This window comes from Erithacus rubecula, assembly GCF_903797595.1.
Source record: "Erithacus rubecula genome assembly, contig: SUPER_Z_unloc_2, whole genome shotgun sequence".
NCBI classification, from domain to species: Eukaryota; Metazoa; Chordata; class Aves; order Passeriformes; family Muscicapidae; genus Erithacus; species Erithacus rubecula.
The window spans coordinates 10,570,821-10,583,992 of record NW_027635860.1 but is presented as its reverse complement, the minus strand read 5'-3'; the positions used below and the strand labels follow the sequence as shown (position 1 = coordinate 10,583,992).

The 13,172-nt window shown below is 42.1% G+C and overlaps 1 protein-coding gene across 7 annotated transcripts in view; it reads right to left on the bottom strand.

Moving 5' to 3' along the window:
• PAM (peptidylglycine alpha-amidating monooxygenase) overlaps positions 1–12,421 on the bottom strand; it is a 123,203-nt gene extending 110,782 nt beyond the window's left edge. For 4 of the 7 annotated variants that reach the window (XM_079331192.1, XM_079331195.1, XM_079331197.1 and 1 more), the window contains exon 1: positions 12,298–12,398. The gene's annotated coding sequence lies outside the window, so the exon portion shown is untranslated. Of the gene's footprint in view, positions 1–12,297 lie in introns of all 7 variants that reach the window. The other 3 variants (XM_079331194.1, XM_079331198.1, XM_079331193.1) reach the window with 3 other exon arrangements.
• Positions 12,422–13,172: the final 751 nt, after the last annotated feature.

Sequence of the window (13,172 nt, the reverse complement as noted above, 5' to 3'; positions counted from 1 at the left end):
CTCCTAAGCAAACGACTGCAGGTTGTAAGTAGGTCAAGTTATATTGACAGGGATGAAAAGACGAAATAAAACACAAATGCTGATCTTCATGATTTGGACATCAACCAAAGAAAAGATTTATTGCTTAATGATGATTGCAGTAACTCTAAGAAGACTGAGCCCTGTGGTGAACATACAGGTACTTAGCACTGACCAACAGAATGACTACCATATACTATTAGAAAATACATTCCATAATTTGGAAATATTTGTTCCCGAAAAAATCTAGTAACACAAATTCAAAAAGTTCAGGTGCCATATTCAATAGGCCTTCTGAATTCAATGGAACAGTAAGTCCATATGGATTTCCCCAACTCATTTCTCAATAAAAAAAATACCACATGACAGAAGTAAATAAAATTTAGAGGAAGCAACAAAAAGCGTGAACTATTAAAAAATAGAAATACAAAAAAACCCAAAACCTAGAGAAAACCTGACCAATCTGGAAGCCAAAAACTGGTAAAAAAAATCCTATTTTTAACGCGTATTTTGAAGACATAACTAAGAAAGCTGAGACTTGCTTTTAAAATCACCAAAAAATGAAACATAGAAATTTTTAAAAAAGGAGGAAAACCAAAATACTCTCAGAAATGTGGGGAACACATAAGATTATCCTTCAGTAATATTCTATTTTAATAAACAACTATTATAAATATAACTGACAAAAAAAATAAAAGGAATCAAGAAAGTACCAAAAGTAATATCTCTAACATTCTAATACTTATGGGGAGTATTGTGAAAACAGCACTCCTTCTCCTCACTAACATAAAAGGTTTTGACAAGATAAAGTCAGGTGATAGATTCAGATATCAGAAATAAAACCAATAAGGAATATTTATTAAAAAAAATATAAACAAGGAAAAGATAAAAGTAGACCACAAAACATATCAGGACAGTGGACAGAATGAGTATACCTACTGTTCTGCTATTCAGTAGGAAATACCAGAAGTATTCCCTACCCCAATTTGATAGCTCACATACAAATCCTGTATAAATTAACTAGATCTGGGTCTTCCCCACAAAGGTGAAATGGCTGCCTGAGATCTCATAGAAAGTTAACAAACTTTATATTGTGCTGGCAGTACACATGTGCTGGCATTCATAACTGCCAGTGGGTGATGGTTCTGATGCTTACAGGCCTGAGGTCCCCGCATTTCACAGGGTCTCATCCCTATACCTAATAAATAAACTAATTACAATTAATCACTTGGAGAGATAGGGAACAGGAGAATGTAGAAGCTTGTTACACTTCTTTGCTATTAGAGCTGGGTTCCTACTTGTCTTTTCTGGCAAAAGTGCAGGTAGCTTAAGTAACTGAATATATTACTGTGTATGACTCAATGGCAGGAAAAGTTTTCAAGATAATAGGAAGGCAAATATTCTTCTAGAGTTCCTGCTATCACTGTGAGAAAAGTTGATATAGATCCTGCTGATTTGGAAACATCCTCAAAATGGATTGCATAAAAATGGTATGGGCTAGCCAGAGGCTACCTAAAGATCATCTAAATCATTACAGCTGTCAGAGGCTGGAGTCATTCACAAAGCCCGTTCTCCATTTCAGCAGCCCCATCTAAACAATTAGGATGCCTGACTGCTCCCAGAGAATGACAGCTGGTTACTGACTGCTAAACAAGGCTGTCCCACAGAGATGAAATGCCCAAGTGCTCTGAGCCAGTGAGTTGTATCCAAAGCTGTGGCATGGGATGCAATGAAGGCTTTTGCTGGAATTCCAGCTGCTAATGAGCCAAAGTAGCAATCCACACACTCATGTCAGGTTCAGCAATGCATCCTCACAGGTATCTGCACAGAGCCATAACTTGCCATGGGCAAGTAGACTGGTATTTGGAAGATGTCAATACTTCCCCATGCTATAAATTACTGTTAGGGGGATGATGTTTTCCACATCACTGAACAAGAAGCGGGAGAAGCACTGAGTAATGTCACTGAGGCAATGCAAAAATCATGGTTCAGAAATGAACCCCAAGAAAATTCCAAGAACTGCCACAGGAGCAAAATTTGGAAGAATAATCTGGCAGGCACTTTATGAATGTCACCCAAATCAGTTGAACAAATCATACTTTATATAGCAGAAATGCAAAGTAGCAACACAGAAAATTCTTTGTCTATGATGGTTTCAGAGGTACTTTTTACCGTATTTGGCCCACATAAGAAAATCAATATATAATATAATAATAATTAAAAAATAGGGTCACATGGAAATGATGCATTTCTAAGCTTACATCTCCCAGCCAAAACGAAGTAAGTGTCTTACAGGAGAAAACAGGACAAATTTCCCTAGGTAAAAATATGCCTCTACTTCAGGCACAGAAGTTCCCATTATATAAGCAATTAACCCAAGAGGAGAATGTTTCACTAACTGGACATCAAGAAATGTGAAAGAAAAACTGCAATGGAAAGCAACATTTGAAATGGCAGAGCAAACCTTCCTGAACTATAGGGAAAGTGAGGAGCAAGCAATACCTTAAATTAATGGTTGGATCTGCAGTGCTGGAAGAACAAACATTTTTTCTGACTCTTGGGCAGTATACAAAGATTTCACACTGTGGTCTAGGAAATGACAAGCAGATGACTGGATGATACATGGTAAACCTCATTGGGTTTTGGTGTATAGAAGTATTGCTTACTTAGCCATGGGAGACATGTAGATGCCTATACTGCAAACCATTCCGAGCCACTGCAGGAACACAATGCTGTTGCTGATCAGTTACCTAAGATACGTATTTCTGAAACAACCACTACTGAGGATGTGTTAGCTGAGTGGACTCTCCTGAGAAATCAAGTTATTCAGGGATATTTGCCATCTACAATAAGGGACAAAATAAGAGACAATCCTTGCTCCAGAGAAACCATTCAAAATGTCTTTTTACAATACCTGCAAGTAACAGAAGCAAGAAAAACTGCCACAACAGCCCTAGGGAAACAGAGCACTAGCTAGTCTCAAGCTACACTAACAGAGATTACACTAGGCCACTTCCAAAAGGCCAGAGCTTGCAACAAATACTAGTGCTGGTAGATACATGTACAAGCAAGCACCTGACTGTATTGCCTATCTCCGCTATAAACCAGAGGTCACTACGGAACACCTTCAATTTTTAAACCAACAGTTAATTGGTAGGTATTCTCACTTGCATTTAATCAAATATGGGTTGTCATCTCCAGAAGGAATTGTCCAGTTGCAGGATGGTGAACATCTGGTAACATGAGTTTATCACACATCCCCATCAACTATGTGGAGCTCTAGCCTGCGTTTCATCCATTTTGTCCTGGCTTCAGCATGCCTTTTGGCTCTTCTGCCCTCACTGTCCTTCCCTCTCGCTTTGTTCAGCTGGACTCTGGCTGACCTCCGAGCCTTGCGTGTAGCCCATGTCCTGCCCTACCCCTCACCTGTCCCAGCCGCTGCCTGTTCTGCCTCCCCTGACCAACAGCCTGCCTGCTCCATTCCTGCCTCCTGCCCCTCCAGCCCTGCTGGCCCAGCCGGTGCCAGGATTCCCCGCGCTGTGCCCGGCGCTCCGGAGCTGCCGCCCAGCGCCCGCTGCTGCCCTCGTGTCCGGCTGCCCACGGCCGCGGGAGCTGCGCCTGTGGGGCCGCCCGTGCCTCCCCGGGAGCTGGGCAGCTCTCCAGCACAGTGGCCACATTCTGCTGACACCTGGGCGTTCATGGCACTCCCAACTTCTGGGGGTAACACCTGCTTTTTCTCTCTGTCCCCCCTCACTCTCTCCCCATTCCTTTTTATCTTCCTTCCTCCTTTTCCTTTCTGTTCTAGTCCTCTTTAGCAGGGCAACTCCCTCCTTTTTTGTTACCAATAAATGGTTCTCAGATACAATACTGTCTCATTTAACTTATTTTCATCCTAGACCATCTATTTTCAAAAAACTCCTCATAGTTCCCCATGGTAGAACACAACACACTACCAAGATGTGAGACTTGTGACTTACGGAAAATGTGAAAGATAATTGTCCTTCCTGAGAAAATTACACAGGAAATTTCTAATGGGATTTATAAAGTAATTTCAAATAAATTACTACATTTTACTTCAGCTTCAACTACCAATTTAAACCTACTTTAGACTTTAGATTTTGAGATCATATCCTAAAGAAGCACATTTTTAGGTGCAAAGCTATCAGTAAAAACAGACTTAAGCCATTTGCAGAACTGGACCCTTACCATGTAGTAGCAGGTGGACACAGCACACAGGTGAGTCCAACCTAGTGAAAGACACATAAACATACAGCACAAGACCAAACACAGGATGCAAAGATGACTGAGGGACTACAGCATCTGTCATAGGAAAAGAGGTGAGACTGTTTAGAAACTGAAGACAAGGCCTGCTTAGGACGGAGTGCAACCAAATCAATACACAAAAACAAAAGATTGATCAGCGTGGGATGAAAGCATGTCAGACTTTCCTCAGCAGAGTCCATTGTCTAGAAAAGTGTCAACAAGGATACAATGAATCAGAAGAATTTCTACATGCAAGAAAGAATACACTTACTCTTCACAAGAGTGGTCAAGCATGGAGAAAGGCTGCCAAGAGGAGCTGTGGAGACTCCACCTACAGAACTAATCAAAATCTGAGTGAAGAGAGTCATATGCAACCTGTTGTAGCTGGTCCTATTTAACTGAGGGTGGAGTCACACTACATCATCTCCAAAGGTCTCCTGCTACCTCAACCACTCTGTGATCCTGCATTCATCTCATAGGGAGAAAGCTGGGTGATGGAGTCAAAGAAAAGAAAACCCTTTTCTTTTGTCAAAAAGAAACAAAATTGGAAATCACTGTTTAATTAACATTCTGCTGACTGTAATAAAAACTATGCTATATACAAACAGTTTTTTTAAGAACAGTTAGGTTCTCCCAAAACAGGTACTACAGCAATCTCTTCTGAAAGGATTACAGCAAACTAACATTCTTAAAATGGTGATTAAAATACATTACCATTGTCTCAATACAAACAGCAGTAAACAAGCAGAAAGCAAAAAGTATTTCAAGTAAGGATAAAATTAATGCTTTAAAATCCATCATAAATTCTTCATCTCTTCCACAACTAGATTGGGATTCTTATTATCATAAAATCCATCTCCTTAATTTGAGCACAGTGTACAACATGCTTGTTGTAAAAGGAATCAAAACTGACTGAATTTAACCAATCTGAATATAAATAATCCACAGAAAACTAAAAAATACAGCATAGAAGTCTGCAACAGAGCTGAGATTTAAAACAAAGACTAGCTTTCCCACCCCCTTTAAGTAAACAGGCAAGGCTGACTAGATCTGCTTTCAAAATCCTTTTCTTCACTCCTGCTTTAGGGCACATGAGCAAGGTTCAGAGAGAACTCTATTAAAGTAAGCTGACATGTAAAGCAAAATAATCATTGACACTCTGGAACAGTCACAACGCAGTAAGCACTGTTACTGATAAAACACTGGACTACAAACACACTCAGTACCTGAACAGACGTACAGGAGCAGCTTCACAAAGAGTTAACTCAACTGGGAAGGGGTACAGGAAGGAACCACAAATGACAGATGGGTAAGTGCTTCAAAAAGAAAAAGTTATGGCTTCCTGAAAAGATGAGGATGAAGAAGGTAAGCATAATTACATACCAATTATGCTGAATTATGAATGTATCTTAATGAATCTTACAGAACAAAGCATTTGACTATTCTCAATAATTATTAATGTAATCCTTTAAATATCTCTTAAAGACATGAGAAGTAATACATACTCTGTGACACGGGTTAGTTGTATGACCCATTCCACTCAGCCTTGCCTTTTCTCTTCCACCTCACTTCACATTAGCCTGATTTTCAACCTTACAATCTTTCACTTCAGTTTTTCCAGTCACTAACTCATATAAACCAATCTCCTATTCCAGTGTTCTTCACTTGATCCAGATCCTTGTCAAGAGTTCAGAGAGTTTCTCCCTCTCCCACCAGGTCATGGTCCCAATAGTATCTACAGACACTACATTCCTTTGCACAGACTGATTTTCAATGTAACCCTTCCTCTCTTCCCCAGTTCACCTACTTCTCCTTACATTCTCTTCTAGTCACTGTTTGCACTCCTCTTACTCTCTTCACATTAAAACAACAACTCAACTTTCAGCTTCATCACCAATATTCAGTAACTTGTCAATGTTACAGTCTGTAGACCACATGAACTTGCTGTGGGAGGTATTAGACAGCCTTCTAAGCCTTTAAGGGTCACCATCATCCTGCAGATTAGAAACATACCTTGGACCTACTGCTACTTATGAGTACATTAATTCACCTTAGTTTCAATAAAGGTGCTTTATTAAAACTGAATCAAAGAGAAAATACAATTAAATATATTCTGAAGTAAAAATAATAAGAAACAGAGAGAAATTAGAAACAGAGTGGCAGAAAAAATGAAATATAAACTTACTTATCTTATCTCAGCAAATTATACCACCTTTCTTCGATCAAACAAAAGGTCATTCCCCAAAACAAAAGAAAATGTAGTGGAGCTAGTCAGGGGTGGGGGATTAACTAGTTTTTCATCTATACTACAACATGGGGGATTATTAAACATGAGGAAACTAGTTTAGAAGATGTGAAATTAAAACCCAACTCAAAATGAATGGTTAAACAAAGACAATTGAAACACAATGACAAGTCGTAATTTCATTAACCATTTCATAAATAAAGTCTTATTTCTGTATATCTGAATTTCCTCTGATTCAGCTTCATTCCTCTTCCTTGTGTTCTATCACTGTTGTCCAGAGAGAGCAGACCTGCATCATCAGCTCCACTTCCTCCCTTGAAGAAGTTACAGTTTGCAAATGGGTCACATTCAGACTTCTCTTTTCCAAGCTGAACCCAACAAGCTCTTAGCTTTCCTAGTATGTAATGAAACAATCTGGTCTTTTCAAGCCAACAATATGAAGTCTAAAAGTAAACATGACTCCTCTCTATACAGAAGTAGATACAGAGAACGAACTAAGAATTAAGCTACTGAATGATACTAAACAAGAATAATGAATATATATAAAGACTGTGAATAATCTGGATTGAAAATTAGACTCACATTTTTGAAACTATCCAAAAAGAGTATGCTGTGGGCCCTAATTTTAAAGATGAGCAATTGTTTTATCATTTGGATCAAAGAACATTACTTACAGGTCTGCAACAGAAGGCAAATGTACAGCTAAGAAACCCCCTGCCCCCGCTTTTTATGTGTGGATGGAAGGGATAAGAGCAAACAAATCTTCTATAGTTTTGTATTGGCACTCTAGTTCTGTGCTTTTTTAAAAAAATTTTTTTAAAAAATCACAAATGTTAAGTTCACTATAAACACTTCCTCATAATCCCTTTTTGTTTCCAAGCATGAAAGACTAATAATCCCTCTTTTGTTCAAGTATGAAGACCAGAGGTATACACATCACAGAAGACTGAAAGCAAGCAGGCCACTTGCAACATATGGCCATCAGAAGAAAAATGTTTTTGTCTTATTTAAGTCTTGATTAATCCTACGCACTAGGGACTCTGATACAGAGACAGACAATTTTACAACAGACAAACTTTTGAGATACCATTGTTTTGTAGGGATTTCTACAGTAAAGTACTTGTATTAGTACACTAGGACCATGCCAGTTCAACAGCACAGACTAAAACACTAGAACAGGACTGAGACAACCAAGTGGAACCACAACATCCAAGAATGAATATTGATACTGGGAAGTAGTGCTGGCATATGAGACCATACCACATTCATGTATCAGCAAATATAATATATGACTCAACATAACCTTCAGCATTCTTTGTCCAAACAGAAATTGCAGCAATGATCATGCAACATCATTACCTGCCAAGAATAAACTAAAATACACAGTGAGGACTTGGTAGCCAGCATCCCTTCCTCCCCTGTCTCCCTTACTGCAAGTAATCATACTGATGAGATAGCCTCTCTCCTAGTCCTCATAAATGAAGGAGCATGAAAGGAGGAAAAAAACTATGAGATTTGAAATACAAGTTTATGGAAATTAATTTGCTCAAAACTAGAAGTCATGTTTCCAACTATCCAGTGATCCACTGTGAGCTGCTGCACTTTAAATTCTCATCTCATATGGTGACACATTCTGTTCAGCTATTGCAGAACCTTGGTATCTGAAACCAGAGCATTTGCCAAGCAACATCTACTGGCTAAAACACAGGAATTTCACCACTGCAGCAGGAACAGCTTAAGTTATAATTTATTGTCTTTCAGTTTCAGCAAAACACACTTCATTCTTTGCATAAAATTCTGGGTTCTGCTAAGTATTTTCACTGCTAATAATACACTGATGGGTGGTGGAAATGCCTCTACAATGCACAGCAAGTGGTCACAGGGCTTGGAGTACTGCTGCAACAGGGCTCTTCCAACTAAAGATTGCCTGATCTTCAACTATTAAACAAATGGGAGAAGCTTGCTTTTTTCTGGCACTTCTTCCTATGCAATCTATGTGCATCCTTTCAGAGGCCAGTGTTCAATTTAATTCACATTCTCACATAGATTTGAAAGAGAATCTCTATCCAACTTATGTTTATCAACACTAGTAATAATAATCCCAAAACTTTAGATGTATATTTGAAAAACAGTGCTTCAAAAACAGCACTAACCAAATTTTGCTTCCCATATATACTAAATGATTTTTGTGAGTACTTGTTCTTTGCTCTCATGGTCCAAAGTTGTATCTCAAAATCCTACTTGATTTTACTTTAAGCTTCCATAATGCTATCGTAACAAAAGCACTCCACATTTGCATTCCCACATACCTTTAACACAAATTCACACTGAAATATTTATTTCACCTAAATTATAAAGTAATCAATAAAATTTGAGATCTATTAAATCAAGTTTTTCAAGTAAAACTTCTACATCTTTCTGCAAGGAAGCACTTTTAGTTGACTCAATATGCCTGAACAATATATAAATAACACCCTCTCCTCCTTACCTTGGCCCACTGGAAGAAACTGGATCTGAATACAGGCAAGATTGACAGGAAATGAAATGCACTCCTCCATTTACCACAGAGAAATGGGGGGGTTATTCACTAATGAGTATGTTGTAAATTCTAATAATCTTTCTTCTGCCCTATGCATTTCAATTTTTTATGTTCTGGCTGTCTTAGAAAGGAGATAAAAAACAAAAAAGAGGAGAAAAAGAGGAGGGGGAAAGTGTAAAAGGGGAAGAAAAATGAGAAAACTGGTGAGGAAAAGCAAAACAGAGTGAGGGGAAAGGTGAAAAGGAGATGACAAGTGGGGGAAGGCAACAAAGGAGGGGGAAGGTGATGAAAAAAGTATTGGAGAAAAAAGTAAAAATTGTGAAAAAGAAAGAATTAGGGTAAAAAGAAGAGAGAAAGAAAAAGGGGGAAGAGAAAAAAAGGGGAAGGAAAAAAGAGAGAGAAAAAGGAGGTGAAAAAAGAAGAGACAAAACAGAGGAAAAATACTTAGTTGTGCCTTGAAAAACACCTTGCATTCATTTGAATTACTCAAGCTCTGGAGCATGAAGAAAACATTTCTCACTAGTCAGACAATATCTAGTGCTTCTTTCTGCCACTTTTAACATTAGACTGAACTTGAATGCCTTAAATAGAGACATTTTTTAAATTATTCAGAATATTTTTACTATACAGACTGTCACACTAGACCAGGCTGGTAAACCAGTCTAGCAACAATTTGGTCAGATCAGCCAGCACTACATCTTTTCCTCAAGACACAGGACAACTAACATGGTATAGTCTATTGGTACCATAGAAAATATGGTAGATATGGTACAACATACTATTTTAAGTATTTAATTCTACTGGTTAGAAATTGTATTAAAGTATACACTAGAAACACTTTTTCTAGCTTGGTTGGCTTCATTTGTGATAGATTTCAAAACTCTGGTTTGTAGTAGTTGCAACTTTGGATAGCACTACTATAAGCATCCCAGGAGATTTATTCATCTTGACTATCACAAGCAATGGTCAGATCCAATTAAGGATTAAATGGAAAGCTGGAAAGTTATGAAAATCCTTTTAAGTACAGTCTTAATTGCAACGTGCACAGCATCATTTTTGAGTATGCAACATGAATACTTCTGTCAATCTATAAAATAAGAACTTCAAAACAAATCTCAACCTCTTGGCACCTTTTGAACCATTACTACAAGTAGAATGATAAGAATTGTCTTCAATATGCATGCATTTTACAACAGAATTCCTTTGGATTCAGCTCAAAGAAATCAAGATAAAACATCCTCTGACCATTTTTTGGTATCAGCCACATGCAGGGAAATAACCTCCAAAACAAGCAGATTCAATCCTATCTTGTATTATTTGATACTTGCAGCCTGAGATTCTCTCACTTGACAAAGAATCAGAAAAGCATCAAAATGGTGGGTTTGTATTTTGGATTACTTTAAGCCTGCTTGCACATACATTTGTGCAGACCTCTTCCTCCATATGTCAAAGGAAGTATCTGCTTTTGGCTACTCACTGGCCCTTACCTCCCAGATCTCTCATTTTCACCTGTTCCAATGGTGAGACCATCGTATCAAAGAAGCTAGCTGAGCACCTAAGGCCTAAATTCAACCCACTTTCCATTTTTTTCTGCATACACTGGTCAGCAAACTAGTCAGCTTCAGTCTTCCAGCGAAGTTATTTCTGAAAACTAGCTCATTTCAGATCTACAGTACAAGACAGACGCGTAATTTCAGATCTACATCACAAAACAGAAATATAAATAAGAATCTAACACATAAGCACTTAAAAAAATTAATCAGTTAAATCAGTAAAAATTTTGGTATTAAATGGCATTTTTCTGAAAGCTATATACTTATTACTGATGTTTTTGATGTGAGAACCCCTGCAAAGACAGAAAAGGATGCCCTAAATCAAAGAGGAAACAAAATGCCTGATTCATACCAAGCAACAGATCAGAGACTTGATAAATTAAAAGTTGTCTTGTAAGAAGACTTCCACTTCCATGCCAAACACTTCTTCTTTAATAAGTAGCATAAAAATTCTAATTAATGCCAGTGATTTATCTTTTTTCTTTTTTTTTTTTTACTCCAATCTATAAAAATACTCATCTGCAAGCACACAGGCAATGTGAAAAGAGTCTACAGCAAAACCTACCAACCTGTCAGTGACGGCAATTCTGTGCAGTTCGTAAGTCAGTCTGAGAACTGACCATGGATTTATCCTTGCTGAACAGCTTTGGGATCCACCCCTTGACACAGCAGGTCCCACAGCACAGCCACGCTCTGGCAAGTGGCACGCTCAAAAATATGTGCAAATCAACTTGCAAGAGACTGATATATAAAACACACATATTTTGATAGCAATGCCTGAAAATAATAGGTAAGTTTTGAAGGAAAAGAATGAGGAGTGAAGGCTTACCAAAATTAAAAAAAAAAAAAAAAACACAAGGAAAAAAAAATGACAAAGCCGCTCCCAGGGACTATTGGGAACCATAACCAACTCGAAACAGCTGTAAGTCGAAACTAACAAAATGTCAGCACTTGAACGCCTCCCATGGCTGGACACCCAGAAGTGAAGCGATGCCAGCGGGGCAGTGCCCAATCCAGAGGGGCTCTGTCTCTGCGCCATGCTCCCCCCGCCGGCACGCCGCGGTCCTTTAAGCGGGAACCATGAGGGGCGAGAGGCACCGGCCCCGGGACGGCCCCACTCGCTGCCCGCACGGCTCGGGCTGGCGGCGCAGGAAACTTCGGCGGGCGGGGAGCGCTGTGCCCCCGCCGTCCGGGGGAAGCTCGTTCCTGCCGTCGGCTTCGCACGGGACACAAAGTCCCGGCAGGGGAGCGGCGGCGGCGCCGCATCCAACCCCTCAGGCAGCGGTGGCAGCGCCCAGCCGGGGACGGGGAGGGCGGGATGGGGCTATCCCCGCCTCCCAGCGCCGCAGCCGCCGCAGTCCGCAGGGGAAGAGCTGCTTCTGGCACCCGCAGGGCCGCGGCCCCAGGCGGTGCTACGCGGCCCCCGGGCGTCCGGGAACCCGCCCCGAGGCATCCGCGGGAAGCGCCGCGCCTCAGTCGGCGAGAAGGGGAGCGGCGCCGCCGCCGCACGTGTGCCCAGGCAGAGGCAGCGCCGAGCGCGGCCGGGCGAGCGTCCGGCCAAGGCGCGGCACCGGCACAGCCGTGGGGCTTGGAAGAATCACCGCAACTCAAAGTACCTCCTGCTCCTCCCCTACCCGCAGCCCCCGTGCCCAGGCGAACGCGGCGCAGGTGGAACTCACGGGAGAAAGGCGAGCCGCACTGTCGACTCCCGGCCGACCTACCCTCCCACTGCCAGCAGCGGCAGCGACACCGACACTGGGGTCTGTCGCCGCGACCCCCCCGCTTCCTGCCCCGCCCCGGGCCCGCCCCCGAGCCCCGCCCCGCACCGCCCCGCCCGGCGCGGAGGACGCGGCCGTGCTCACGTCGGCTGGGTCGCTGCGCCGCCGGGAGGCGCTGTCGGGGCCCGCTCTGCTCCACGCCGCGCCCCGCCGGGCCGGGAGCGGGGCCCGGCCGAGCGGCGGCCGCAGGGCTTGGGGTGCGCAGGGTAGGCCTGGAGGCTAAGGGTCCTGTGTTTGCAGGGGAGGGACTGGGGTCCACAGGGGAGGGTCTGGAGTCAGCTTGGAGGCGTCCGTGCCGTGGGAGCTCTCGGGAAGGGAGCAAAGTGCCCCTACCCCTCTGACGGCCCCCGGGCAGGAACGGGCGAGTCTGTGTGCGGTTAGTGCCGGGGCCGAAGCTCCTTCGTGCCGGAGAGGCAAGGCTGTGGTTGCAGGGCCGCAGGCGGTCAGCGGATTGAGGGTAAGGCTCTGAGAGCCCTATGCGGATAGTGGTGTGGTGGTAACACTGGCCCAGGACCGCGGGCAGCCGTGCTTTGCAATCCTCCGAGGATGGGCGCTGGTGATGGCGCAAGGCAGGTCCTGGTAACGAGGGATTCAAGGCCAGCGTGCCTATTGAGGTTGTAAGCTTGTCGAGAGCTCCAGTGTGCTTTAATGAGCTGCTGTTTCAGTGAAATTCATAACATGAAATAGCGAACTGAAGCTTGGCCATGTGTTAAAATGAGCTGTATCTCAACCACACGCATCCATGGGAACCCTGCTCAACATCCCTTGCTAAACAG